The sequence below is a fragment of the Neophocaena asiaeorientalis genome, unplaced genomic scaffold (assembly GCF_003031525.2).
Source record: "Neophocaena asiaeorientalis asiaeorientalis breed wild unplaced genomic scaffold, Neophocaena_asiaeorientalis_V1.1 scaffold145, whole genome shotgun sequence".
NCBI lineage: Eukaryota > Metazoa > Chordata > Mammalia > Artiodactyla > Phocoenidae > Neophocaena > Neophocaena asiaeorientalis.
The window spans coordinates 3,645,837-3,670,967 of record NW_020172629.1 but is presented as its reverse complement, the minus strand read 5'-3'; the positions used below and the strand labels follow the sequence as shown (position 1 = coordinate 3,670,967).

The 25,131-nt window shown below is 39.4% G+C and overlaps 1 protein-coding gene across 10 annotated transcripts in view; it reads left to right on the top strand.

The window, feature by feature from the left end:
- LMBR1 (limb development membrane protein 1) overlaps positions 1-25,131 on the top strand; it is a 183,461-nt gene that overhangs the window by 52,458 nt on the left and 105,872 nt on the right. Inside the window, exon 1 of one of the 10 annotated variants that reach the window (XM_024739178.1) lies at positions 1,895-1,922. The exons of the other annotated variants lie outside the window; for them this stretch is intronic. The gene's annotated coding sequence lies outside the window, so the exon portion shown is untranslated. Of the gene's footprint in view, positions 1-1,894; positions 1,923-25,131 lie in introns of those variants that run through there. 10 annotated transcript variants of the gene reach the window in all.

Genomic DNA, 25,131 nt, shown 5'->3' with positions numbered 1-25,131 from the left:
TAGTTGTGGCAAGCGGGGGCCACTCTTCATCGCGGTACGCGGGCCTCTCACTATCGCGGCCTCTCCTGTTGTGGAGCACAGGCTCCAGACGCGCAGGCTCAGTAGTTGTGGCTCACGGGCCTAGTTGTGCCGCAGCATGTGGGATCCTCCCAGACCAGGGCTCGAACCCGTGTCCCCTGCATTAGCAGGCAGATTCTCAACCACTGTGCCACCAGGGAATCCCCGAGAAAACTGGCTTTTATATATTAGGTTTGTTTTTTATAATGACGTATGTAAATTATTTAAGTCATCCATGTAATGGGAAAGACTTGCATAGTTTCAGTTTAGAAAACTCTTTGTTGATAATTTCTTGAAGAATGATAGGAAGTTTTGCTGCTGAAAGGGATTTAGTTCAAACCCTCCTTTTATAAGGAGGAAGTGGAGATCCAAAGATAATGTTATTAAATTGTCTAAGAACCACATATGTACCATTGCAAAACTAGGACTAAAACCCAGGGCTTGCTTCTAACCTCCCCAGAGTGTGTACGTTCTTTACCGGTCGGCACTGTGGAGAGCCAGTTAAAGCCAGCCAGGTAGGTGACAGGCCAGGCACCGACGAGGAGGGAGGAGAAAGGACCACAGCGCACGGGCAGAGGAAGGCGCAAGGCAGGGCTTTGCGTGGGGACGCCAGATAGTAGGAGAACAAGGAGGGTGTGACCTGGACGCCCAGACAGAGCTCAGGAGAGTGGAATGTAAAACATGACATCAGAGCGGGGTCGAAAAGGAAGAGTATGGAGAAGAAGCAAGGTCATCAGAGACGCTTGAGAAAGCAATTTCTGTGGAATTTTGGAGACTTTTGATGGATAGTCACACATTTGACAGAGTTTTACTAGGCACTTACTAAGTGGTAATTACTATGCTGTTAAAGGAGCTTGCTGGGTACAGAAGTGAAAAAGATAGGTTCTTGCCTTCAAGGGATTAAGAGAGGATGACCTCAGAGATGAAAACAAGTAGCATGTGGTGGATGAACTTTTATACAACGAGCGGCTGTGAGGGCAGGTCTTGATTTGCCTGGAGAATTGGGGAAGCTTCAGGGAGGGGTTAGCCTGCACTTGAGCTGAGACTTGCAGGTGAGCATTCGAGGCTTGAGCAAAGGCCTGGATTCTGCCTGAATTGAGGGAGTGGCTGGCTGATGCTTAGCTGGAGAATGGAGAATGGCGAGAGACCCCTTGTCAGGATCAGATCCTGGAGGCCTGAGTCCTCTGCCACATTGTTTGGGTTTTACGCTGTAGACAACAGGGCGTTGGCAGAGGATTTTTGAAAAGAATTTTTGCATCTACTGTTTTATTTAAGCATATTTAGAGATAAATACACGTCAGAATTTCAACATATGTCACTAGGGAAAGGAGTACATGCAGCACACAATGCGAGACACTGTTTGGTAGAGATGTCACCATACTGAATCAGTCATGCACCTGGCTCTGTTAAACGGAGCGTTTCAACATATGTCACTAAAGTTGCCATGTGGATGTTTGCTTTAAACATGCACGGTGCTCCCCTCTCCCTAGCTCTGTCTCATGTGTAATCTTATCAGGTACAAAAGCAACTGGTAGAGCTCAGTGTTAAATATATTTTCATGTTTGGTATTAAAGGTGTGCTACCTAGTTTATGCTTTTCATAAAAATCTAGTTATTAGTTAAATAAATTATTTTAAAAAGCAGTGTGCAATATGGACAAACCCCTTTGTCTCCAAATTATTTCCCTCCCTTCCTGTGAACTAACCAACTAGAAAAGGGACTTGGCTGAATCTGTTGGAGCAGAGTTAGCACCATCTCTAGAATTAAAAACAACGGACACAAGAACCCAGTGATTTACTGTTCTCCTGTTCCCCCTTGTAGACTAAGGTCAAAGGGGAGAATCAGCTTGAGGAGGGGTATAAGAAGGTAAGTAGAAATATTTTGCACGTACAATTGTACAGCAGTTCTTCCCTCTAACCTGTTTACTTCTAGTCTCTTTATACATGATTAGAAGAATGCCTTTTCTAAGCACATCTCTGACTATGTCAGCCTCCTCAGAATTCCTCAAGGTCACCAGCTACATTTCATGGTCTCAAAGGGGACTGATGTGTTGAGTGATTGTAGGGTGCAGTCGACATGACCAATCCAGTTAATTCCCAGACACGGCGAAGGATTTTTAAAAAATATATTTATTTGGCTGTGCTGGGTCTTAGTTGCGGCATGCGGGATCTAGTTCCCTGACCAGGGATCGAACCCGGGCCCCCTGCCCATTGGGAGTGCAGAGTCTTAACCACTGGACCGCCAGGGAAGTCCCCACAGTGAAGGATTTAAAAAGAGGGGGAGAAGGCAGAGCTCAGGATGGTTACCGTTTCTTAGAGAATCTGGTAGCTTGGGAATGAATGGGAGTTGCAGAAACCAAATTAAAGTGTTTTGTCTTTAATGCTGTTAAAGGAAGGAGGGAGATGGGGTTGTGGCTTGGAGGAGAAGAGGTAGAATAATTCTCCTATTAGTATGCTGAGGGAGGGGCCAATGGAAGAGAGACTGCAGGTACTAAGGTGAGAAAATTTGTCTTTAGTGTCAGACTGCCTGGGCTAGTTACATCATCTAAACCTCAGGTTTTCTTTCTGTAAAATGGGTACAGTAACGATAGTTACCTTACTGTTTCATTTGGAGGATTAAATGAGAGGTGATTATTCATGTAAAGCCTTTAGCCCAGGATTTAGCTCAGTAAATGTTAGGTATTATTGTCACTATCCTAGAGCTTCATGCATTTGACTGGTAAGTATTCTAGGAAACATCAGTGTTATATGGATAGATCATTAGAAAGCAACTAAATAGAGTCAACTCTTAATTATTCATGTATTTTTATCTTAGGCGGTCTTAAGATTCCAAATTATTTTTCCCATTTTGAAATGGCATGTACTGAAGCAGAATCAAAACTGCCTAAAGAGAAGGTGCATCTACAGGGAACTATATTCAATATTCTGGGATAAACCATGATGGAAAAGAATATGAAAAAGAATATGTATGTATAACTGAGTCACTTTGCTGTACAGCAGAAATGAACACAACATTGTAAATCAAGTATACTTCAATAAAATTAAAAAAAAGAGAAAGAGAAGGTGCATGTAGACCCTATTAGAAATGTTTAGAGAGCTTTAAAATCAGGGTAATCATGGCATGTTATTTTACAATATTCACCTTTTTCAGTTACATGGAATTTGCAAGGGTTATTATTAGCATTGTATATTTAAGTCTAAATGTGTTAGGTGTATGTTTGAGCCTTGCAGTATTATGCCTTTCTGTTATATAAGATCTTCTGGTATTTACTTGCACAGGTTCTGAACAGTGTTTGGTGAGATCTGTAGCGCTTTCCACAGGGCTATAGGTTGTATCGCAGTCAGGAACTCTGCTGCTCTGATGAAGGGGGTTGGTCGCTGACATCTTTGACACAGCTGGCTGGCAAGCATGTATGTATTTGTGTGTATCCCTTTAAAACCCTTTGCTCATTGGTTACATTTGACGTATCTACTTCCAAGGCAACATTGAGGAGAGCTTAGAAAACACTTCTAATTGGTAGATTTCAGCACAATAATTTGAGTAAGGACAAACTTGTAATATGGTTAAGTTAAATTTCCTTTTTTTTCCTTTGGCCACTTCCTGGTGTTGTTTTACTATGTTGAAGTCTGGTGGAGCCCCTAAATGGCATATGGTCCCACCAAACTCCCATTGATTCCCCTGGGCAATCGATTTTAAAGCAGTCCCTTGCATATTGTGCCGAGATGCGGAAATTGGCCACTGGCCATGGCGGATGCAGAGCTTGAATTGAAAATCAAATTAAGCAGAATTCTCTACTTAGTTTTTAATTAAACCACTATGTTAATTCAAACAGGACATTTTAGGCCTGGGGGGGTTGACCATGTCCTTTTAAGGGCCTTGAATCGCCTTTCTTCTCTCTCTTTACAATGGCGTATGTTTCTTTTTTATTGGGACCATCTCCTAGCTATTCCCATTCTTTACAGATCTCAAGGGTAGGAGAATGTAAGTGGTCTTGATAAAGCAAGGTTTTTTCTTTCTTTCTTTCTTTCTTTTTTTTTTTTTTTTTTTTTGGTTAAGAAGGTACCTTTTATCTTGGAATTCTGTTAGCAGTTAAATTTTTATTTGATCTGGATTATTTATATCATAGGCTGTCACCCGTATATATTGTAGCAAGCATTACATATGTTCATGTGTGTTTGAAGCTGACCCCAAGCTTACACCTTACGTTTCAACTCTGGTGAAGAGGTTGCGTCTGGTGGGTTTTGTTTTTGTTTTGCGGTAGACATGTTTTCTCCACAGTTTTTATCTCGGTTGCTTAGTCATACACCAGAGTATGAGAGTCTTGGGGCTGACAGCGCTCCTGTTCAGTTACGCGCAGGTCACTCTGCCTCAGAGGGACCTCTAGATTATTTGGGGTGATGCCAGAGGTGTTTTTCGATTGCGTAATGAACCAGTCTAACCTCTGGCTAGGGTTTAAATGGGAGTTAGGAATGTGTTTGTTTCATATTGTGTCTTAACATCTTACTTTGAAGTAAGAGGTCATAAGGAAAAAAACATCATGAGGAAGAAATTCAGCAACTTAATGAAAGTAAATAAAACCCTTCAATGACAGATTATTTCATGAACCAAAGATGTTTCTGGGAGCAACTTTATATTGTGCCTCACATTAATGCCTATCTTTGGTTTGAAGTCATGGTATAACATTTAACATAAGTGACAGCAACATCCTGACCAATTACCTAAGCCATCCAGACACCCCCAGATGTCCAGAACATAGCACACGGTCTGTAGGATTAAGAGGTTAACTCCTAGAACTTCAAACGAAGTGCTTGATAATAAAAGCAAAAAGTACAAAATCTGAGGTGACTTCCTTTCTTAATTAATTAGACTGGCCAGGTGGAAGCCAAGAGCTGGGTGCGGTGCTTGGAAGGCCTATAAAGCTGAGCACCGTGACAGCACGGTAGAGGGGAGCAGACATCGCTCTAATGTGTTTCTGTCCTGTGTCACAGTTTGAAATTGTCCTGGTTTATGTCCCTTTTGGCAAACTTACATAAAAGTGACCTTGTACTGTATTTTATGACCAGATGACTTTTTCCCCCCAGTGGCTAATTTGTATCAGGCCTCCATCTTAAAGAGACACAGAAATGAGTAGGAAGTCCAGCTCGGTCTCAGTGAACTTTCATTGCATTCTTTCATTATTTTTGCTAGTTCTTGCCACTGATCATCCATAAATTGTTGGCAGTGAGTGATTAAGGAAGTGCTGCTTAGTGTTCGTGGCACATGCGCTGTTTGCATGGTTTTTTGTGGGTGAGAGGAAATCACATACAAAAAGGGAAACTCCTGCTGGGAACCTTTCAAGGAAATTTACCTTGGATCTCGTTTTGATCTTGGTGTTTATTACAGAAAATGGAGTCATATCTCACTAACTATTGTTATGTGTTAATTTGATTTTCCAACACCTTCAAGAAAAAAAAATCCGTAATTTATTAACAGAATTCCTGTACCCTCTTCCAATTGTGAGGACTAATTTTTTCCATAGAAACAATATAGATAAGAATGATTATTTTCAAAACATTTGATTCTAGTAGTGTTGTTACGTGCAAGGTTCCTGTTGGAATTGTGACTCTACTGTAAAAGGCGTGGTTATAATAATGTAAACGGAGCAGTTTCAGACATTGAAGCTTGACATAATAGGATGTCAGAAAATTATTATTTTGAAGAAAAGGGTACATTTATTCCATTTAAAAATTATTTGAGTTCATAAGGATTTTGAGTTAAAAATCATTTAGTTAATGAAATGACGTTAATTTTGTCACTCTTCTCAGTACAGCTGCTTGTTGGAGGCGACTAAATTATAACTTCAGTAACAGTGTCAGTTATTGGTAAATAGCACATTGCTCAGTTCCTGCATACTTGGTGATGGTATGATACTCTCTCTCCATTTATCAAAAAAGGAGAGATTTATACTGTAAGGCTAGATTGTCTCTTTATTTGTGTAAAGAGTTTTGTATAGTGGCAAAACTATAAGCTCTGGCTTTCAGAAGACCTGGATTTAAATCCTGACTCCTCTTTTACCGACCTGGAAGTCCAGGCACGGTTCTTAGCGTCTCCATCTGGAAAATGGGCTGCAGTCCTTACCTCGTCCTCGGGTTACTTCACCAAATCTGTTTGTAAAGCACCAAGACACAGTAGAATTGGCAGTTATTATTAGGGACTTAAATGTACCAACTGTGAGCAAGTTGATAATGAAATCAGGAAGATTTGTGTGGTATAACTTTATATGTGGTAGCAAAACGATGTAAGCAATTAGAGTGGCGTCAACATAGCTTTGTTTATTTGCTTTTTGAAATATGAATGGTTTTATCTTGTAACAGTATAGGTTGTAAAAAGAAGGTATTTAATAGGTAGCTGAATTTCAAACTTTATTTTATATGATGATTAAATTACCAACTAATGTCTCATAATTTGTTAAATGAGAAGTTTTGGTAGGGAGGAAATATAAAATCACCAGGATCAGATTTTAAAGTAATTATATTTTTAATTAAACTGGCTCTAATACTTGAATATTCATAAAACAATTTCATAGGAATAGCCATTGTTATCAATTAGAGTCTCCTTTCTAAAACTTTTTTTGGGGGAGTTGAAAACTACCTACCCTTGGTTAGAATGAACTTTATTTGAAAGTAAAATTAAATGTCAGATTTAATGCTGACTAGAGAGCTTCTTACACAATTATGATACATACCCACAGACCTGTAGGACGAGAGCTCACCCAAGAGGCTAGAATTTGGATTGTTAAAATCTTCTATTTATTTGGCATTTAAACTCATATTTATTTGTCTGTAAAATCATTTATTCAGCATGTCACAGTGTTAACCTTCTGATCTCTATGAAATGTATGCCAATATATAGCTGGAACTTGAAATATTACTTTACAACCCATTTATTTCGCCCGTTTGTACCAGAAATAAAAGTTGTGTATTTAGACACATCAAAGGCAATGGGATTATTTGATAGTTTTGACCTTAGGTAATATTTTAGGTTGCAGTATATTATGTACTTTTCTTTAAACTTAAGTCATTAATAGTTATACTACTTAAAAATTTATTGGTTTGCACATTTTCTGTTAAGGAAAGGAAATTCTCATCTAGAAAGACAAGTTCTTACTGTTCTAGAGTGATTGACTTTTAAATCAATTGAACTGTTAAAAAAATACATAAAATGTATGTTGTTTTAGTTATTAAAGATAAGGTGAGCAGGCAAAAACAAAAAATAAGGACACCCGAACAGTAGAAAAAGAATTAAATATAGTGAAATGGTCAATTTAAAGGAAACGTTTCCTATTATCTTTCTTGGAACACAAAGAAGAAATTTTAAGTTGTTTTATAGCGCTGGATTTAAATACTTTTATACTTTCATATTTTATTTGGGATTACTTGATATTAATGTTTCTCTTTACACATTAATTAATGAGTGTTAAGTTTTATAAGCAGTCTGTTTTTAAACAGACTTGTGAAGGGCTTAAAATTTTTTTTAAATCCTTTTTGAAATATCAGAAAAACTTATCTGATCTCTTAATGATTTTTGCTTCCTTCTTTTTTTTAACATCTTTATTGGAGTATAATTGCTTTACAGTGGTGTGTTAGTTTCTGCGTTATAACAAAGTGAATCAGCTATACATATACATATATCCCCATATCTCCTCCCTCTTGCATCTCCCTCCCACCCTCCCTATCCCACCCCTCTAGGTGCTTCCTTCTTAAATGCCTAGAATTAAATGATATTTCTGATTTTTTAAGAAGATATTTAATGAAGTACCTTATGTTGTGATAAGAGCTTATTGCATTATATAACAAATATACTTTATTCTGAAGAAGATTTCTCTCCTCTTTCTGTTATTACCTTAGTTCAGGCTTCATCATTTCTTGGATTATTTAAACCACTGTCCATCTGTGTTTTCTGCTTCCAGTTTCACTCCCACACAAAGTAACCTCCACACTGCCTTCTAGCACTGTTTTCTACATAATGCTATATCTGTAACTCACCTCCATAAAATCTCCAAGGACCAAAACCGAACAGGCACAACAAAACTTAAATGGTAACTGAGTAAGTGATGCCCTAGTTAGGGCAGGGAGGTAGTTACAAGGTGGTACAGGACCATGGATGCATTCAAGCTAGGAGTTGGAACTGAAGCTCCACTGAAAGTCCTCAGCCAAAGGGCAAACTTGTTATCACACACACACACACACACACACACACACACACACACACACACACACAGTGATGGGGAGCGTCTGTCAGCCTTAGCTCTGGGCAGAAGTCTCCCCTGAGAGTTAGTCCACAGGCCTCTACCTCACAGGAGTTGGGGTTCGATATTACTACCTGTATTGTTGGGAGACCCCAAACCAAGAAATTAGCATAAAGGGTTTTTCAGAGTATTATGTATCATTTTATCATTTCAACCTGATGTTAACTTAATTGTGTGAGAAAACTCAGGACTTGAAAACAAACATATAAGCAGGCCTAAACAAGACCTGATTACATTTTATCCAAGCTTTTTTCCACTTTAATCTAACACTCTTTCTTAGTAATTTGATACTGGTTTAGTTCTGAAAGTGTTGTTATTCCTTCAGAGCCAAGGATGAATAATGTAGTCTATTCTATTTTAGCTACTTTTTCTGTGAGTTTTTACAAAGATCTAATATTTTAATCTAGCTATAGTTAATTTTGTGAGGTGATTAAAAAGAGTGAATCTAAGTAAACTTTTCTGTTACTCAGTTATTCTAAAGGAGTGTACAGTAATATTACTCTTACCTATTATTTCTTCATATTTGAAAATTCTTATGTATAATTACACATCTTTCTGGACTTTCTACAGCTTGTAGTGCCTGGCATCACTGCTCTTTTCTTACATTTCTTATTTTCTTTTAATTTTCTTTTTAGTCTATAACTTCCCCTGGACATTTCTCCATAGATTTGATCCCAAGTACTTTCTATCATTTAGGGATTTCTCAACATTGCTACTCTGCTGATGGAACTCTTGTCTTCTACCATAATTAATTCATTCAGTTAATTCCTATTGACCACTTATTGTATTCTAGGTACTGTTGCAGCTGCTAGGGACAGTGCAATTGATTGATTGATTGTTTATGTATTTATTATATATTTTTCCTGTTTTCTGTGGTAAAAAAATGTATGTGATTATTAATCTGTCATCTTGAACTGATGTACCTGATTCCTCTATCTCTCCACCTGTTAGCCGTACTGGCCCTTTGTCTGGAATTCAGTTATTTGTTAATTTGGGGGCAATCTTTGTTCTTTTTTCCAGACCTGGGAGGCTTTGTGGTCTCTGCTTGAATTGGCTCTGATTTTGTTGACAAGTGCGGGGCGCAGTCTTTTCTTTTGGCCTTTCCTCTTTCGCTTTGTAGCTGTTTTGGCCTCTCATGGCCTTAAGGTTGTTTAAAGATGATCTCTTCCAATATAGTGTTCAGAAATTCCTTCTCAGGATTCCAAGATGGTTTCTACAAACGTACAGGCCCTTCCTGAATGTGTCTGTGTATTCCAGGATCTTTCCCTGTGTCTTATTCGGCTTTGCATGAAGCATACTCACGAGGTTGATGGTTTTGGCTGATTCTCCTGTGTATCTTGACTTCTGTCGGTTTTTCATTAATATTTTAATTATAATTTAAACAAGTTTAGGGAAAGCCAATTAACCCTACATTGTATTTTATATCATTCCAAGTTACCTGTCAACATTTGTACTTGGATCATTGTGTAATTATAATTAGTGTATATATATTTTTTATGTCCTTCTTACTTTAATAATTTATTTTGTGTACATAAATTTTCTAGTGCTATGAAAAATTGTCCAAGACTTGGAAATGGGCAAAGAAGATCCTGGGTGTTCTGTCATTGGATTTCTAGCCATTGTCTAGTGGATTCTGGGGATTTTCTGGTCCTATAGGGGTGTGCACCTTTGGCTGATTTTCTGTTGACTTGGCTATATTACACCTCCTTGGGGTTAGAGTTAACTTGTAGGAAACTGAGAGCAGTGCAAAGTAATTTGTCTGATAGAGATGTAATTGATTTCTTCCCCATGCAAAGGATAGTTCCAAACATTTCATTTTATTGTCCCACAGGATGTTATCCCATTTTGCATCTATTAGCAAATTGATTTTAATATTTCTGGTTATCTATGTATATGTGTTCTTCAAATTCTCCTTTGACCTGGTTTTATCAGAAATTAAAATCATGTGCTAAAGGACGTGAAGAACAGGAAGGGACCAGGGTGCTCAGAGAGGAGCTGCCATCAGCAAGCAGCAGTAACACTTGCTGTGGGCTAAAGCAGAGCACATGGGTCCTGGAAGTTGAGAGTCGGTAAACTTTCAAGGGCCCACCAGGGCACAAGCTACCGAGACACCTCACCCAGAACTGGAGCCTGCTTCTCTAGATTCACTGTCACCAGAGGCAGGAGATGATTAAAGAGAGAAGCAGGACAAAAACTCTTGTGTATATAAAGATGAGCGGGGACTCAGGAGATGACCAGACATCTGGGGAAAGTCAGTATCGTGAGAGGGACCAAATTCGATGCACTACTCAGAGTTAGTAGACAAAGAAAAGATTTCAGAGAGATTTGAAAATATTTGATCTAGCATTTTAGACTTTTCTTGGCAGAGGGGATTAAGGATATCTTGTCCTCAATATTGCCAGAAATGAAAGTTCTATTGAGTCATTCTGATAAAAATCAAGTCTAGACAGTTTCCAGGATATTTCTAGCAGACGTTAAAGAACAGATAACTATAGTTTCAACAAATTTGTCTGGAGATTTGAAGATGGAACACTCACAGTTGTATTTTATGGAATTAGTGGAATCTTGATGCTGAAAGCAGACAGTATTGATATGAGAAAGGAACATTATATGCCATTCCTTTTCATGAATACTTGTGAATCAGAAAATATTAAGCTGAGTCCAACACAAAAGATCATCATCCAAAAAAATTATTTCAGCTCTCAAGGTTGGTTTAACACTAGAAAATCTATGACTGTAATTCATATTAGCAGAGTAAGTGAGAGAAAAGAATCAAGTGAACACCTCAGAAGAGACACAGAACACATCCATGAAATCAGTAACCATTCATGATTAAAAAGCAAACTAAGAACTAAAGGGAACTTGCTTAACCTGATAATGGATATCTACTCTAAGACTGCAACTGACATTGTTCTTACCAGTAAAATGTTAGAAGTATTTACTTTAAAATGGGGATGCCATCTTGAGTACATTTATTTCTAACAATAGACAACACTATAGTAGAGTTCTTTACCGGTACAGTTAGACAAGAAAAGGAAAAGTTGAAAGGAACAAACAAAATAGTCACGATTAACAGATGATATTGTCTTTTGAAAAATCCTATAGAATCTAAAGGTAATTCCAATAAGAAAATTTAGCAAGGAAGCTGGATATAGGATTAGTATAGGAAAATCAATAACTAACAGCAACAAACAAAATCTAATTAAAAATACCTTTTATGATAGCAAGACAACTAAGGTATGTTGAAATAAACCCAGCAAATGATTTTTAAAACCTTATTGAAATAATATATGGAAAGAAAAAATCTTATTGAAAGATGTTAAGAAGACCTAGACAATTGGATAGATATTCTATGTTTATGAATTTCTTTATATGATAAAAATACCAGTTCTCAAGTTATTTTTTAGAGTCAGTGCAATTCTAATAAAATTTTTAAGAGGTTATCTTATGGCATGCAACAAGGAGATAGTAGAATTCTTTGGGAGAGCAGAGAGCCAAGAATAGCCAAAGCAATTTTGAAGAACATGGTGATGGAACTTACTCTATCAAATATTAGAAAAGGAACAAAGGACTTGAATAGACATTGCTTTGAAGAAGATATACAAATGACCAGTAAGCACATGAAAAGACCCTAGTGTCACTAGGCATTAGGGAAATGCAAATCAAAACCACAAGAAGATACTTCTCCACCCCCATTAGAATGGCTGCTAGAAAATAACAAGTATTGGTGAGGATATTGAGAAATTGGAACTCTTGTACACTGTTGGGCAGAATATAAAATGGTGCGACCACTGTGGAAAACAGTATAGTGGTTGCTCAAAAAATTGAAAATATAATTACCACATGATCCAGATATTCCACTTCTGGGTGTGTACACAAAAGAATTAAAGGAAGGACTCCACAGACATTTACACACCCATTTTCATGACAGGATTATTTTCAATAGCCAAAGGTGGAAACAACCCAAGTATCCATCAGTGGATTAACAGATAAACAAATTGTGGCATGTGCATACAGTAGAATATTATTTAGCCTTAACAAGGAAGGACATTCTCACATGCTACAACATGGATGAACCTTGAGAGCATTATGCTAAGTGAAATCAAGTCAGGCACAGCAAGACAAATACTGTATGATTCCACTTATATGAGTGTCCTAGTGTAATCAAATTCATAGAGACAGAAAGTCGACGGTGGGTGTACAGGGGCTGGGGTTAGATGGGGAGTTACTGTTTAATGGGGTGCAGAGTTTGAGTTGGAGAATATAAAAAGCTCTAGAGATGGATGGTGGTGACGGTTGCATGACTGTGTGAATGGACTTAATGCCACAGAACTCTACACTTAAAAATGGTTAAAGTGGTAAATTTTATGTTATATATACTTTACCATCATAAAAAAAAGTAAGTGATGAGCACGGCGGTTCCAATTGGTGGTTACTGTTGGGCAGGTTGGTGCAGCAGGTGTGTGGTTGGGAGGGCTACATGGGTGCACAGTGGTTGTGGTGACGTTCCTTTAGGTTGGGTGATCTATCCACAGGTATTTAATAGACATATAAAGCTAAACAGTGTACAGACTGGCATACCTCAGAGATATTGTGGGTTTGGTTCCAGACCACTGCAGTAGAGGGAATATTGCAATAAAATGAGTCACACGAATTTTTTGGCTTCCCAGTACATACAAAAGTTGTGATTACACTATACTGTAGTCTGTTAAATGTGCAATAGCATTGTGTCTAAAAAACAATGTACATACCTTAATTAAAAAATACCTCTTTGCTAATAGGAATAAAGACGCAGATGTAGAGAATGGACTTGAGGACATGGGGACGGAGAAGGGCAAGCTGGAACGAAGTGAGAGAGTGACATGGACATATACGCACTACCAAATGTAAAATAGATAGCTAGTGGGAAGCAGCTGCATAGCACGGGGAGATCAGCTCGGTGCTTTGTGACCACCTACAGGGGTGGGATAGGGAGGGTGGTAGGGAGACGCAAGAGGGAGGGGATGTGGGGATATATGTATATGTATAGCTGATTCACTTTGTTATACAGCAGAGACTAACACGCCATTGTAAAGCAATTATACTCCAATAAAGATGTTTTAAAAAAATACCTCTTTGCTAAAAAAATACTAAGTATCCTCCGAGCCTTCAGTTAGTTGGTATCTTTTTGCTGGGGAAGGGTCTTGTCCTGCCTCGACGTTGGCTTCTGGCTGATCAGGGTGCTGCTGAGGAAGGCCGGGGCGGGGCGTGGCAGGCTCTTAGAAAAAGACGACAGTGAAGTGTGCCGCGTAGACTGACTCTTCCTGTCACGAATGATTTCTCTGCAGCGTGCCGTGCTGTTTGGTAGCGTTTTACCCATGGTAGAACTTCTTTCAGAGTTGGACTCAGTCCTCGCGGACCCTACTGCTGCCTCATCAACTAAGTTTATGTCCTATTCTAAATCCTTTGTTGTCATTTCCACAATCTTCACAGCATCTTCACCAGCAGTAGATTTCATCTCAAGAAACCATTTTTGGTTGCTCTCCATAAGAAGCATTGCTTTTCTGTGAAAGTTTATGCTGAGATTACAGCAATTCAGTCACATCTCAGGCTCCACTTCTAATTCTAGTTCTCCTGCTGTTTCTCCTCCACTGAAGTCTTGAACCCCTCAGAGTCATCCATGAAGGTTAGAATCAACTTCTCCCAAACTCCTATGAATGTTGGTATTTTGACCTCTTCCCATGAATCATAAATGTTCTTAATGGCATTTAGAATGGTGAATCCTTTCCAAAGGGTTTTCAAGTGACTTCGCCCAGTTCATCAGAGGAATCACTATGGCAGCTATAGCCTTACGAAATGTATTTCTTAAATACGTCTTGAAAGTCAAAATTACTTCTTGATTCATGGGCGGCAGAACGGTTGTCGTGTTGGCAGGTATGAAAACGACATGAATCTCGTTGTACATCTCCATCAGAGCTGTGGGGTGACCAGGTGCATTGTCAGTGAGCAGTAGTTTTTGAAAGGAATCTTTTTTTCTGAGCAGTGGATCTCAGCAGTGGGTGTAAAATATCCAGTAAACTGTGTTGTAAACAGATATGCCATCATCCAGGCTTTCTTCCGTTTACAGAGCATAGGCAGAGTAGATTTAGCATAATTCTTAAGGGCCCTAGGATTTTTGGAATGGTTAATGAGCCCTGGCTTCAACTTAGTCACCAGCTGCATTAGCCCCTATCAAGAGTCAGCCTGTCAGTAGCCAGGGCATGGAAGCAAACTAAGTGTCCATCATCGGATGAATGTGTACAGAAGATGTGGCACATGTATACAATGGAATATTACTCAGCCATGAAAAGAAACGAAATTGAGCTATTTGTAGTGAGGTGGATGGACCTAGGAGACTGTCATACAGAGTGAAGTCAGTCAGAAAGAGAAAAATAAATACCGTATGCTAACGCATATATATGGAATCTAAAAAAAAAAAAAGTTCTGAAGAACCCAGGGGCAGGACAGGAATAAAGATGCAGATGTAGAGAATGGACTTGAGGACACGGGGAGGGGTAAAGGTAAGCTGGGACAAAGCGAGAGAGTGGCATGGACATATATACACTACCAAACGTAAAATAGATAGCTAGTGGGAAGCAGCCGCATAGCACAGCGAGATCAGCTTGGTGCTTTGTGACCGCCTAGAGGGGTGGGACTGGGAGGGTGGGAGGGAGATGCAAGAGGGTGGGGATATGGGGATGTATGTATATGTATAGCTGATTCACTTTGTTATACAGCAGAAACTAACACACCGCTGTAAAGCAATTATACTCCAATAAAGATGTTAAAAAAAAAAAAGTCAGCCTGTCCTTCGAAGCTTTGAAGCCACGCATTGACTTCTGTCTACTGTGAAAGTCCTAGTTGGCATCTTTCACTGGAAGGCTCTTTGGCCTACACTGAAAATCTGCTGTTCCGTGTAGCCGCTTTCGTTAACGATCTTAGCTGGACCTGCTGGATAACGTGCTGCGGCTTCTACATCAGCACTTGCTGCTTCGCCTCGCACTTTTATGTTACGGAGGCGGCTTCTTTCCTTAAACCTCGTGAGCCAGCCTCTGCTGGCTTCAAGTTCTTCTTCTGCAGCTTCCTCACCTGTCTCAGCTTCACAGACCTGAAGGGAGTCAGGGCCTGGCCGGCATTCGGCTTTGGCTTCAGGCAGTGTCGTGGCTGGTCTGATCGTCTATGCAGACCACTGAAACTTTCTCCTCAACAGCAGTAAGGCTGTGTTGCTTCCTTACCATTCGTGTGCTCACTGGAGCAGCACCTTCGTCTCCTTCAAGAACGTTCCTTTGCCTTCACGACGTGGCTGTTTGGAGCAAGAGGCCTAGCCTTCAGCCCGTCAGCTTTCCACACGCCCTCCTCTCTCAGCTTCAGCATTTCTAGCTTTTGATTTAAACTGAGAGACATGCGACTCTTCCCTCACTTGAACGCTTGGAGGCCATTGTAGAGTTATTAGTTGGCCTGATTTCAACATTGTTGTGTCTCAGGGAACAGGGAGGTCCAAGGAGAGGGAGAGAGATGGGGGAAGGGCTGGTTGGTGGAGCAGACAGAACACACAAAACATTTATTGATTGTTGCCATCTTGTACTGGTGTAGTTCATGATGTCCAAAACAATTACAGTAGTAACATCAAAGATCACTGATCACAGATCACCATAACAAATATAATAAAAATGAAAAAGTTTGAAATATTGTGAGAATTACCAAAGTGTAACACAGAGACACAAAGTGAGCAAATGCTGTTGGAAAAGTGGCACCGATAGACTTGTTCGACGCAGGTTTGCCACAAACCTTCAATTTGTAAAAAATGCAATTATCTGCAAAGTGCAAATTGTAGAAGTGCAAAGGGAAAGAAAACGAGACATGTCTATACTTTCAGTATTTAAAAATAGAAAGGAAAAAAGGTTATTTATTTCTTGGCGATGGGCTCATATTAACCAAACTGATATGAAAAACCAAAATGCCAATTTGTTGATATTCAATGGAAAACTATAAAATAATCGCACATGCATGCACACCTACACACCCAAAGTAGCTGTTATTGAGAGCTGGAGGGGCTGTGGAAATGAGAGAGAGGGGCCCAATGCAGCTTTGGAGGGATTGGTCTGGGTTTAGAGTAGGCAGACAGCCTTAAGCTTTTTGTGTATGTTTCCTATTTTGTTCACTGTCATAAGGATAGCTCTTCTGTGGTATTTTGGAATTCCTAGTGCTTTTTGTGTAAATGTACTGTTTGCCACAAAAGCAATATGACACTATTACCTAAATTATGTGGAATTGCTTTTATATTAATATTCTACACTTTAGTATCTTGTACATTTTGCTATAGTCATGTAATAAATAATAACCCTAATGATCTTTCTTTTGTTGTGTCTGTATTGGAACTTGTGCCTGGGTGTTTTATGACAGGACTCGTAAGGTATTGGCTACAATGTTCTGTTATATTAAAGGACTGAGCGTTTGCTCAGCGTGAGCTTGCTATTACGGAATTGAAAATTCATATTCTAGTAAAAGAAGCTTTTGTGTATTTTGATTTAGTTCCTTTGCTAAAATTATAGGTTGCCTTAAGTATGTTTTAAACATTCTCCCTCCACCTCCTATTTCCACATCAGTTTGTCTTTTATGTCTTATTTCTGTCTTGTGGGGAGGGTAGAAAGCACAGGCTCCAGAAGCTGACAGACCTGAATTTAAAGAGAGTTCTGGCAGGCCTGGAACAGGGTGACCATAGACAGATTATTTAACTTTTTTGGATGTGAGCTTTCTCATTTATAATAAATGTGCCTTTATTGTGAATATTCAGTGAGCACATATAAAGCAACTACGTAGTAGGAGCTTTGCAAATAGTTCCCATTTCTTTTTTTCCGTCAAGTTTATAACTAAAGAATTATTAGAACAGAATTAGAATTAGAAAAGATGCTTACTGGCTAACCATTAAATTATTTTGATGTGATGAAGTGTACTGAGAAATGTTTTCTTCCCAAATTTAGAATTATGTTTAAACATTTTGAAATAAAGTCCCTGCAGTCTTTTTACAATTCAGTTCTTTCATTTACGTGTTGGAAACTTGCTGTATTAATTCATTTACTTGCAATCTGGAGGATTTTGTTTGTTTAATATCATGAGACATTTCTGCCCATAAATTTAAATACAGTGAACATCTTAGTTCAGCGAACAGCAATGTTAGTATTATTATTTTAACTTATTCTAAAATACTTTCTTTTTGTCAAGTTTTAATAACTTGAGAATCTTATAGTTTTAATTTTTCTACTGTGTATGGCTATATTAAATAAATATGTATATATATATAATAAACTGCAGAAAATATTAATATTAAAAAACAATTCACTATAGAGCTTAACAACACTTTCTATAAAGTTATTTTCTTTGACTTGGGACCAAAACTCTTTTTGTCTATACTTTTAATTATTACTTTGGGAGCAAAGGGGGAGATGGTTGGCACTCTCTAGGAATGCTTGTTTGTAGTTTTTTCATGGTTTTCATGGTTTAAAATAATTAATACCTGCCTTTATTTTCTGTTCTTTATTAGTGCTTCTATCGATCTTCCCCAGATGACTGCATGTATGTTTGGTGCAGTCTTGATGTCATGCTGAGCAAACCTTATCTTAATGTTACTAAGAGACCCTTTTTGTTAAATGGAAACAATGGCTTGATATTTATTTTAAATGTTCTGTGAATGTAGAAATTTTTCCCAGGCTTTCCTGATGGGTGGAGACATAGTATATAAAGTGGTGTTTACATACCTTCCAAGAGGTCAAGATGTCCATGCAAAATCTTGTTTAAATGTTCATCACCATAGAAACATATCAGTTTATTGTTAGAGCTTTTGTAAATATATTGTAATTTTCACTTCATTGATGTTCAGTACAGAGCATTTAATGTGTAATTGACCAGCACCAAAATTTGGTGTTTAGCCTTTACTAGCTTATTTAATCTAATTTAACTTAAAATATTGAGATAGTTGTAATTTCCAAAACAATACTGGTATGAAACTAATGTAATTAATTATATAGCTTACTTTTCTTAAAAACAAGATGATGTTTCCTTGACAGAAAGAAAGTACTTTATTTTGATGATGTTTTTTACTAATACACTGAGTGCTTATTACACTATGATTTTAATAAAAGAGATGGAGTTTCATTAAGGTAACTTAGATTTATGGTTTTTGGGAGGGGTTAAGACAAGTATTCATAAATATATTACGAAGTTTATGAAATCCTAGTACTGTATGGCATAGTATAAGCATTCAGAATTGTGTGAGCAAGTACAACTGTTGACGATAAGTAGTTCTTATAGTTCAGTGATCTTGTATTCAGGAGACTTTTCTTAATTTTTTAGATGAACAATGGTAACCTTCTTCCACTCTGACAATGTTTTGCTACTTTGTTGTTTGCAGGGTATTTCAGTAAGTTATTCTGACATCTGGCACATCTTTTAGCTCAGTGTATGCAAGAATGGAGTTGATAGGGACCTTCCCCTTGGGGCTTCCTAGCTCCTGATTCTGACTCTTAATGGAAAAATGAGCAGTAGGCATATTTTTTTGCTTATATGCTGTCCTGCTGGTGATTAATGGTAGTGATAAAAGCTCTCACAATGCTTTTCATTACTTTGCAGACAGAACCACATACAAAAGTTCAAAAAGCTCACACACTACATGCCACAAAGCGTATACTCTTTAGGCTTTGTAATATTTTACTGATCTCAAGAAAGGTAGTGATAATTTGTATATTTTTGGCACTCATATGAGCCAGTCGATGCCAGATTAACAAATGAGGTTTCTGATTATTATAATCCCTTCACCTCTCTTCTAAAGTTGTTGAAGGTAAAAAATCTACCACATTGCATTTCATGAAAAGATTTGTTACATTTTTCTGTTGGTTTTGCTAAAGCTCATACATATGATATTTAATTGATTTCACGTTGGGCTGATTTTGTCCCATTTAATCCCAAAAAGGGAATAAAAATAAAAGGAAAACATAATTGTCCTAGCCTCCTAGTGGATTAAGTCAGTATAACAGTTATTTCTAACTACATCAGTTATCTTCAATATTTCATAAACAGGTATAATCATATTCTGTAATTTTGATGGCTCTGCTCTGTGGCAGCCTTTTCTGTAATTCCTAATTTACTCTTCTTTAAATTTAGATTAATAACTGAAAATGAGCAGATTCCTTTTTATGAGTTGTTATCTTTCAAAAGAAATGATCAGTTTGAAATAAATTTTTGAAGAGTTCATATGCTTTGACTGCAGAGGTTTATTTGTTTAAATGTTTCTTATTTGTCTGCTTAAGCATGTGAGTGTACATTTTAGACATTTTTACTTGATATTATTCACATATTTGTAATAGAAAAAGCGTCCTCTTGGAATGATAATATTGATATCTGTTTCCTTTTAGAAAGACTGTTCACATATAGTTTTTAATCACATAAGAGACTTATTTGGGGCTTAGTTTGTAAGTATATGTGGATAGATATGTGGCTGTTGAACTTCATTGTCACTTTCAGACTGGTTTACACTTAGGTTGCATTTTAAATGCTCTCTACTTTTCTTAATGAGAGAATGTATTTTTTCTTTCTGTAAATAGAATGGAGTAATTCTTAAACTTGGTAATGGTTTTCTTCTCTTTGACATAAATGCTACTTGAAACGCTAATCTATAGCATGTTAAAAGAGGCTGTTACTTTAACCAGGCTGTTCACAGAATTTTATGTCAAGGTTAAATTTAGGAAAATGACCAGAAAGTACTTGAGAGTGCAGAGAGTACTTAGATTTTGTTAGAAACAGACTGTTAGTAGTCTGCTGTGACCTATATGGTAACCATTAGCCATGTGTGGCTATATACATTTAAAATACCTAAAATCAGTAAAATTAAAAGCCAGTTCTTCAGTCACAGTAGCTACATTCTAAGTACTCAATAAACACATATGGTTATTAGCTGTGTTAATGGATAGCACAGAATAGAGCATTTATATCATCGCAGAAATATCTGTTGGACAACACTGTTCTATGCTATTTAATCATAAATAATTTGTTCTTTTTTCATCTATAATTAGTTTGCACACTATCTAAACAGCAGAAAAAAGAGTAAGGCCCAACTTTAAGGATATATACTTATGCAGCATCCCAGTTAGAGAATGGTGCTAATGAGGTTCGATTTTTTTAAATTTTTAATTAATTTTTATTGGAGTACAGTTGCTTTACAATGTTGTGTTAGTTTCTGCTGTACAGCAAAGTGAATCAGCTATACGTATACATATATCCCCTCTTTTTTGGATTTCCTTCCCATTTAGGTCACCACAGAGCACTGAGTAGAGTTCCCTGTGCTATACAGTAGGTTCTCATTAGTTATCTATTTTGTACATAGTATCAATAGTGTATATATGTCATTCCCAATCTCCCAGTTCATCCCACCCTCCCCTTGCCCCCTTGGTATCCATATGTTTGTTCTCTGTGTCTGTGTCTCTTGCAAATAAGATCATCTACCATTTTTCTGGATACCACATATATGCATTAATATACTATATTTGTCTTTCTCTTTCTGACTTACTTCACTCTGTATGACAGTCTCTAGGTCCATCCACATCTCTGCAAATGACCAAGTTTTGTTCTTTTTTATGGCTGAGTAATATTCCATTGTATGTATGTACCACATGAGATTTGATCTTCATTGTTTGTTGTTGCATTAATGCATCTGTTTCCCAGGTGCAGGCCTGTACCTCTGTTAGTAAGTTATGACTAAGAGTGGCATGATCAGATTTGCATTTTGAGAAGATCACATTTCCATGCGATGTAGGCACCAGGTCAGGGAGAGACAAGAGTGTGGATGTAGGACTAGTAGCTAGGAGGCTGGGGTGTTCACCAGATAGACGTTGTGGCAGTAGGAAGAGAGGTGGATGAACTTGAGTCATAATTACATAGGAGAATCAAAAGGACTCGGTGTTTGACTGGACCAGGGTCCAGGGTGTGTGTACGTGTTTTGGGGAGAGGTGGGGTGCAGCAGGAAAGGAGGTGACAGGGATGTTTCCAGAGTGTCTGGCAAAACAACAAAGTGGATAATGGTGCCATTTACTGAGGTATGTGACACTGAAGGAGGAGCAGGTCTAAGGGATAAAATGATGAATTTGATTTTAGAGTTCAGTTTAAGGTAGCTGTGAGATATCTAAGGCAAGGTGGCCATTGGGATGTATGGATCTTGGCCTCAGGGGTAATATTTGGACTAAAGGTACAAACTTGAGAGTCGTTGGCCACGTGAGGAGCCAAGATCATCCAGGGAGGAAGAGAGAGTCTATCTGGTAGACCATCTTCATCAGAATTGACTGAGGAGCCACTTTGTACAGGTGCTCAGGAATCGACAAGCCCCTTGGTAAATCCGTTCCATGCTGATGTTTGAGAAGCATTGATACAGCTTGTGAAAAGATGAACATCTAAGACTGTGCCATCGGAGAAAAGGGGTCTGAGATATTTTCCTTTACCGCATGAAAGAAATAGGAATGGAGACAGAAATCAAGGGATAGGGGAAGGGAGCTGAGGGGATGTGCAGACCACCCAGCTGTGTCTTACTAAGGGAGAGGTAAGGTCCCCTGTAGTTGAGAACGTAGGGCCTGAGATTAGGGTCAAGGAGACTGGAACACGTTTACAAACCTTTGAGGGAATTATTAGCCAGAGATCAGTATAAGGATTGCCGGGTAACATTGAAGGCCCGCTTTGGAATATGTAGTAGCAAAAATTTCTCATGATTTTGTAAATTTCTTCAACAATGCTGAGAATTTGGAGTGAACTTCCAGGTGGAATTAAACTGGTCTGGTGGAAGTTAAAGGGGCCAGGAATACTAGAATATTATTGATACTGAATTATCATTAAAATATACTCGTTCGCTATGGGGTTTAGACCAGTGAAAACAAGGCTGATTGGAGGGATTGGGAAGATGAAGGGAGGAGAGATAATCACGATGAGGACATAGAGCTAGGTTGGAGCTAGGTTAGAGCCAGGTTAGAGCTAGGTTAGAGCTAGGCTGGAGCTAGGTTAGAGCTAGGTTAGAGCTAGGTTAGAGCTAGGTTGGCGCTAGGTTGGCGCTAGGTTAGAGCTAGGTTAGAGCTAGGTTAGCGCTAGGTTGGAGCTAGGTTGGAGCTAGGTTAGCACTAGGTTAGAGCTAGGTTGGAGCTAGGTTAGAGCTAGGTTGGAGCTAGGTTAGCGCTAGGTTGGCGCTAGGTTGGCACTAGGTTAGAGCTAGGTTAGTGCTGGGTTGGCGCTAGGTTGGAGCTAGGTTAGCGCTACATTAGTGCTAGGTTAGAGCTAGGTTAGAGCTAGGTTAGCGCTAGGTTAGCACTAGGTTGTAGCTAGGTTGTAGCTAGGTTAGCGCTAGGTTAGCGCTAGGTTAGCGCTAGGTTAGCGCTAGGTTAGAGCTAGGTTAGTGCTAGGTTAGAGCTAGGTTGGAGGGCTGAAAGATTGGAGGAGACTAGGCGGCTGTGGGCTGAGGGGCAGCTTCACCATGTGACCTCTCAGAATTGGGCCTGAGAGATGGTGGGGTCTGGTTAGCTGTGTGGGCGGCCATAGTAGAATGCAGGTCAGGTTCATTATGAGCGTGTATGGTACTTAGGTTGGCAGGGGATGTGATGAGAAGCTCTTGTGAACTGGGTGCTCATGTATCAAGAAAGATGGGATTGTTTCTTCCTGGTCTGTACATGGTAGGTGGCAAAGATGGGAAAGAGTGACAAGGTGGCATTCGAAGGTGGTATAAATTTAATTGAGAAAGACAAATGATACGCGAATTCCCGAGCCTTGGAGATTCCAAACACCAAGGCAGCAGTTTGCGTTATTGCGGTTAATCCTTACTAGGTACCAGACATTGAGCTCAGCCTGTTGCACATATTGACTCATTTGTTTCTGATAACAGCCCATGAGGTAAGGGTGGCATTAATAAACTCATTCTACAAAGGAGGAAACAGAGGCACAGTGTGGTTTAGGCATTTGCCCAGAGTTACACAGTTGGTCAGTGATGGAAACAGGAGTTGAGCCCAAGTGGTCTGCTGCTAGAGTTGGGGCTCTTAACGAGCTTATTATACTGTCTATCTCATAAACCGAACTTGGATTTTTTTTTGTGTGTGTGCGGTACACGGGCCTCTCACTGCTGTGGCCTCTCCCGTTACGGAGCACAGGCTCCGGATGCGCAGGCTCAGTGGCCATGGCTCACGGGCCCAGCCGCTCCGCGGCATGTGGGATCTTCCCGGACCGGGGCACGAACCCGTGTCCCCTGCATCGGCAGGCGGACTCTCAACCACCGTGCCACCAGGGAAGCCCTGAACTTGGATATTTTTTAAAAGTTATTCTTACCGGTGCCAAACTCTTGGATCTTTATTATTGTAAGAAAAAAATTGAAAATCAAAACATTAGTTTGTTCTCCTATTTCCTAAAGTATATACATCCACTCTAAAAAATTCGGAAAATATAACAAGGCACCAAGTATACAAGAAAAATAGTTCCCCGTCACCGTAGTCCTAGACGGGACAGTTCCTTTCAGCTGGCCTTGCAAGGCTTGCTGGACATTGTCACTGTAAGACCCCTTCCTGCTTCTGCTCAGGGAGAGGGAGCTGTAGCCAGACTGCCGGTGGGTTGTCTCACTCCCCTTCACAGCTCAGACCCCAGACACTTGCCCGCTGCCAGGTCATGGGGGCCCTTACTTCTCCTTCCTGCCTACGGCCTGGGTGAGAGGATTCATGGCTCGATCCTGGGGGTCTTCTTGTAGCCCTGAACCCAACCTGTGTGGGCCCTTGTTTGTTCTTACCTAGAAAGCCGTGTGAGCTTTCCATTCTTGTTGCCCAAAGCTTTCCAGAACTGCAGAGGTCTGAGATATTATGGTACTCGCAAGCTGACAGGTTAGTTTGCCAGACTCGCAGACCCTGGTTGTAGACAGACTCCTGGGTCAGAGGCTTCATTACTTAGCGTGCAGGCACAGGAGCCTCCGGTTCCTGTCAGTTCCCCAGGACCCCGAGCCCCATGGGGGTGATGTGGCCCAGGTGGGAGCTGTCCCCACAGTGGGCTCGTGTCATGGCTGAGGAGCCCTGCATTTAGGGAACCCGCATTATTTGTAATGGGGTGCAAGCAAGCCTGCCTGCCCTGTGCTCTGCGGGGGGACCTTCTCTTTCACACTGTACGGTAAGCAGACCTGCCTCTACTGCAGAGATACCATCTCTGTCTTCCAAGGCTGTTTGCTGTACAGAAGTCTTTGAAAAGACAGTCCAGAGTGAGGACTGCCCCTGCCTCTGCTTGTGAGATGCACAGAAGTGGGAGAGACCCACGGAGCACTGCCTTCCAACACAGACAGATTTGATGAAAAACAAATTTAGCTGCTAAGAAATACTTCTTACCAGAATATCAGAGGAAGTGTGTAAATCTTATTGGTGATTGGTTCCCCAAATTTATTAATCATTATAACACTTAAACTTATTGTTACATTGTAATTGCTTAATATAATAATTATAACATGTATTATTAAAATGCCCATTTTTTGGACATCAGGTCTCAAACAGTTCCAAGTAGCACTACTGTTTAGCTCATACATCATAACACTTAAGACACACGTTACATGTTTTGAGAGCTCTGATGTTCCCATGGGCTGGTCAGAGGCATGCAGGATTCGGGCTCCAGTCAGAGGCAGAAAAAGACAAAGCTGAGGGGGTGTAACACGTGCACTCCAGAGCCTACTCTTTTTATCTTTTATTTATAGACTTTCCAGATAATATTTAATGTGTGATTAAAAGG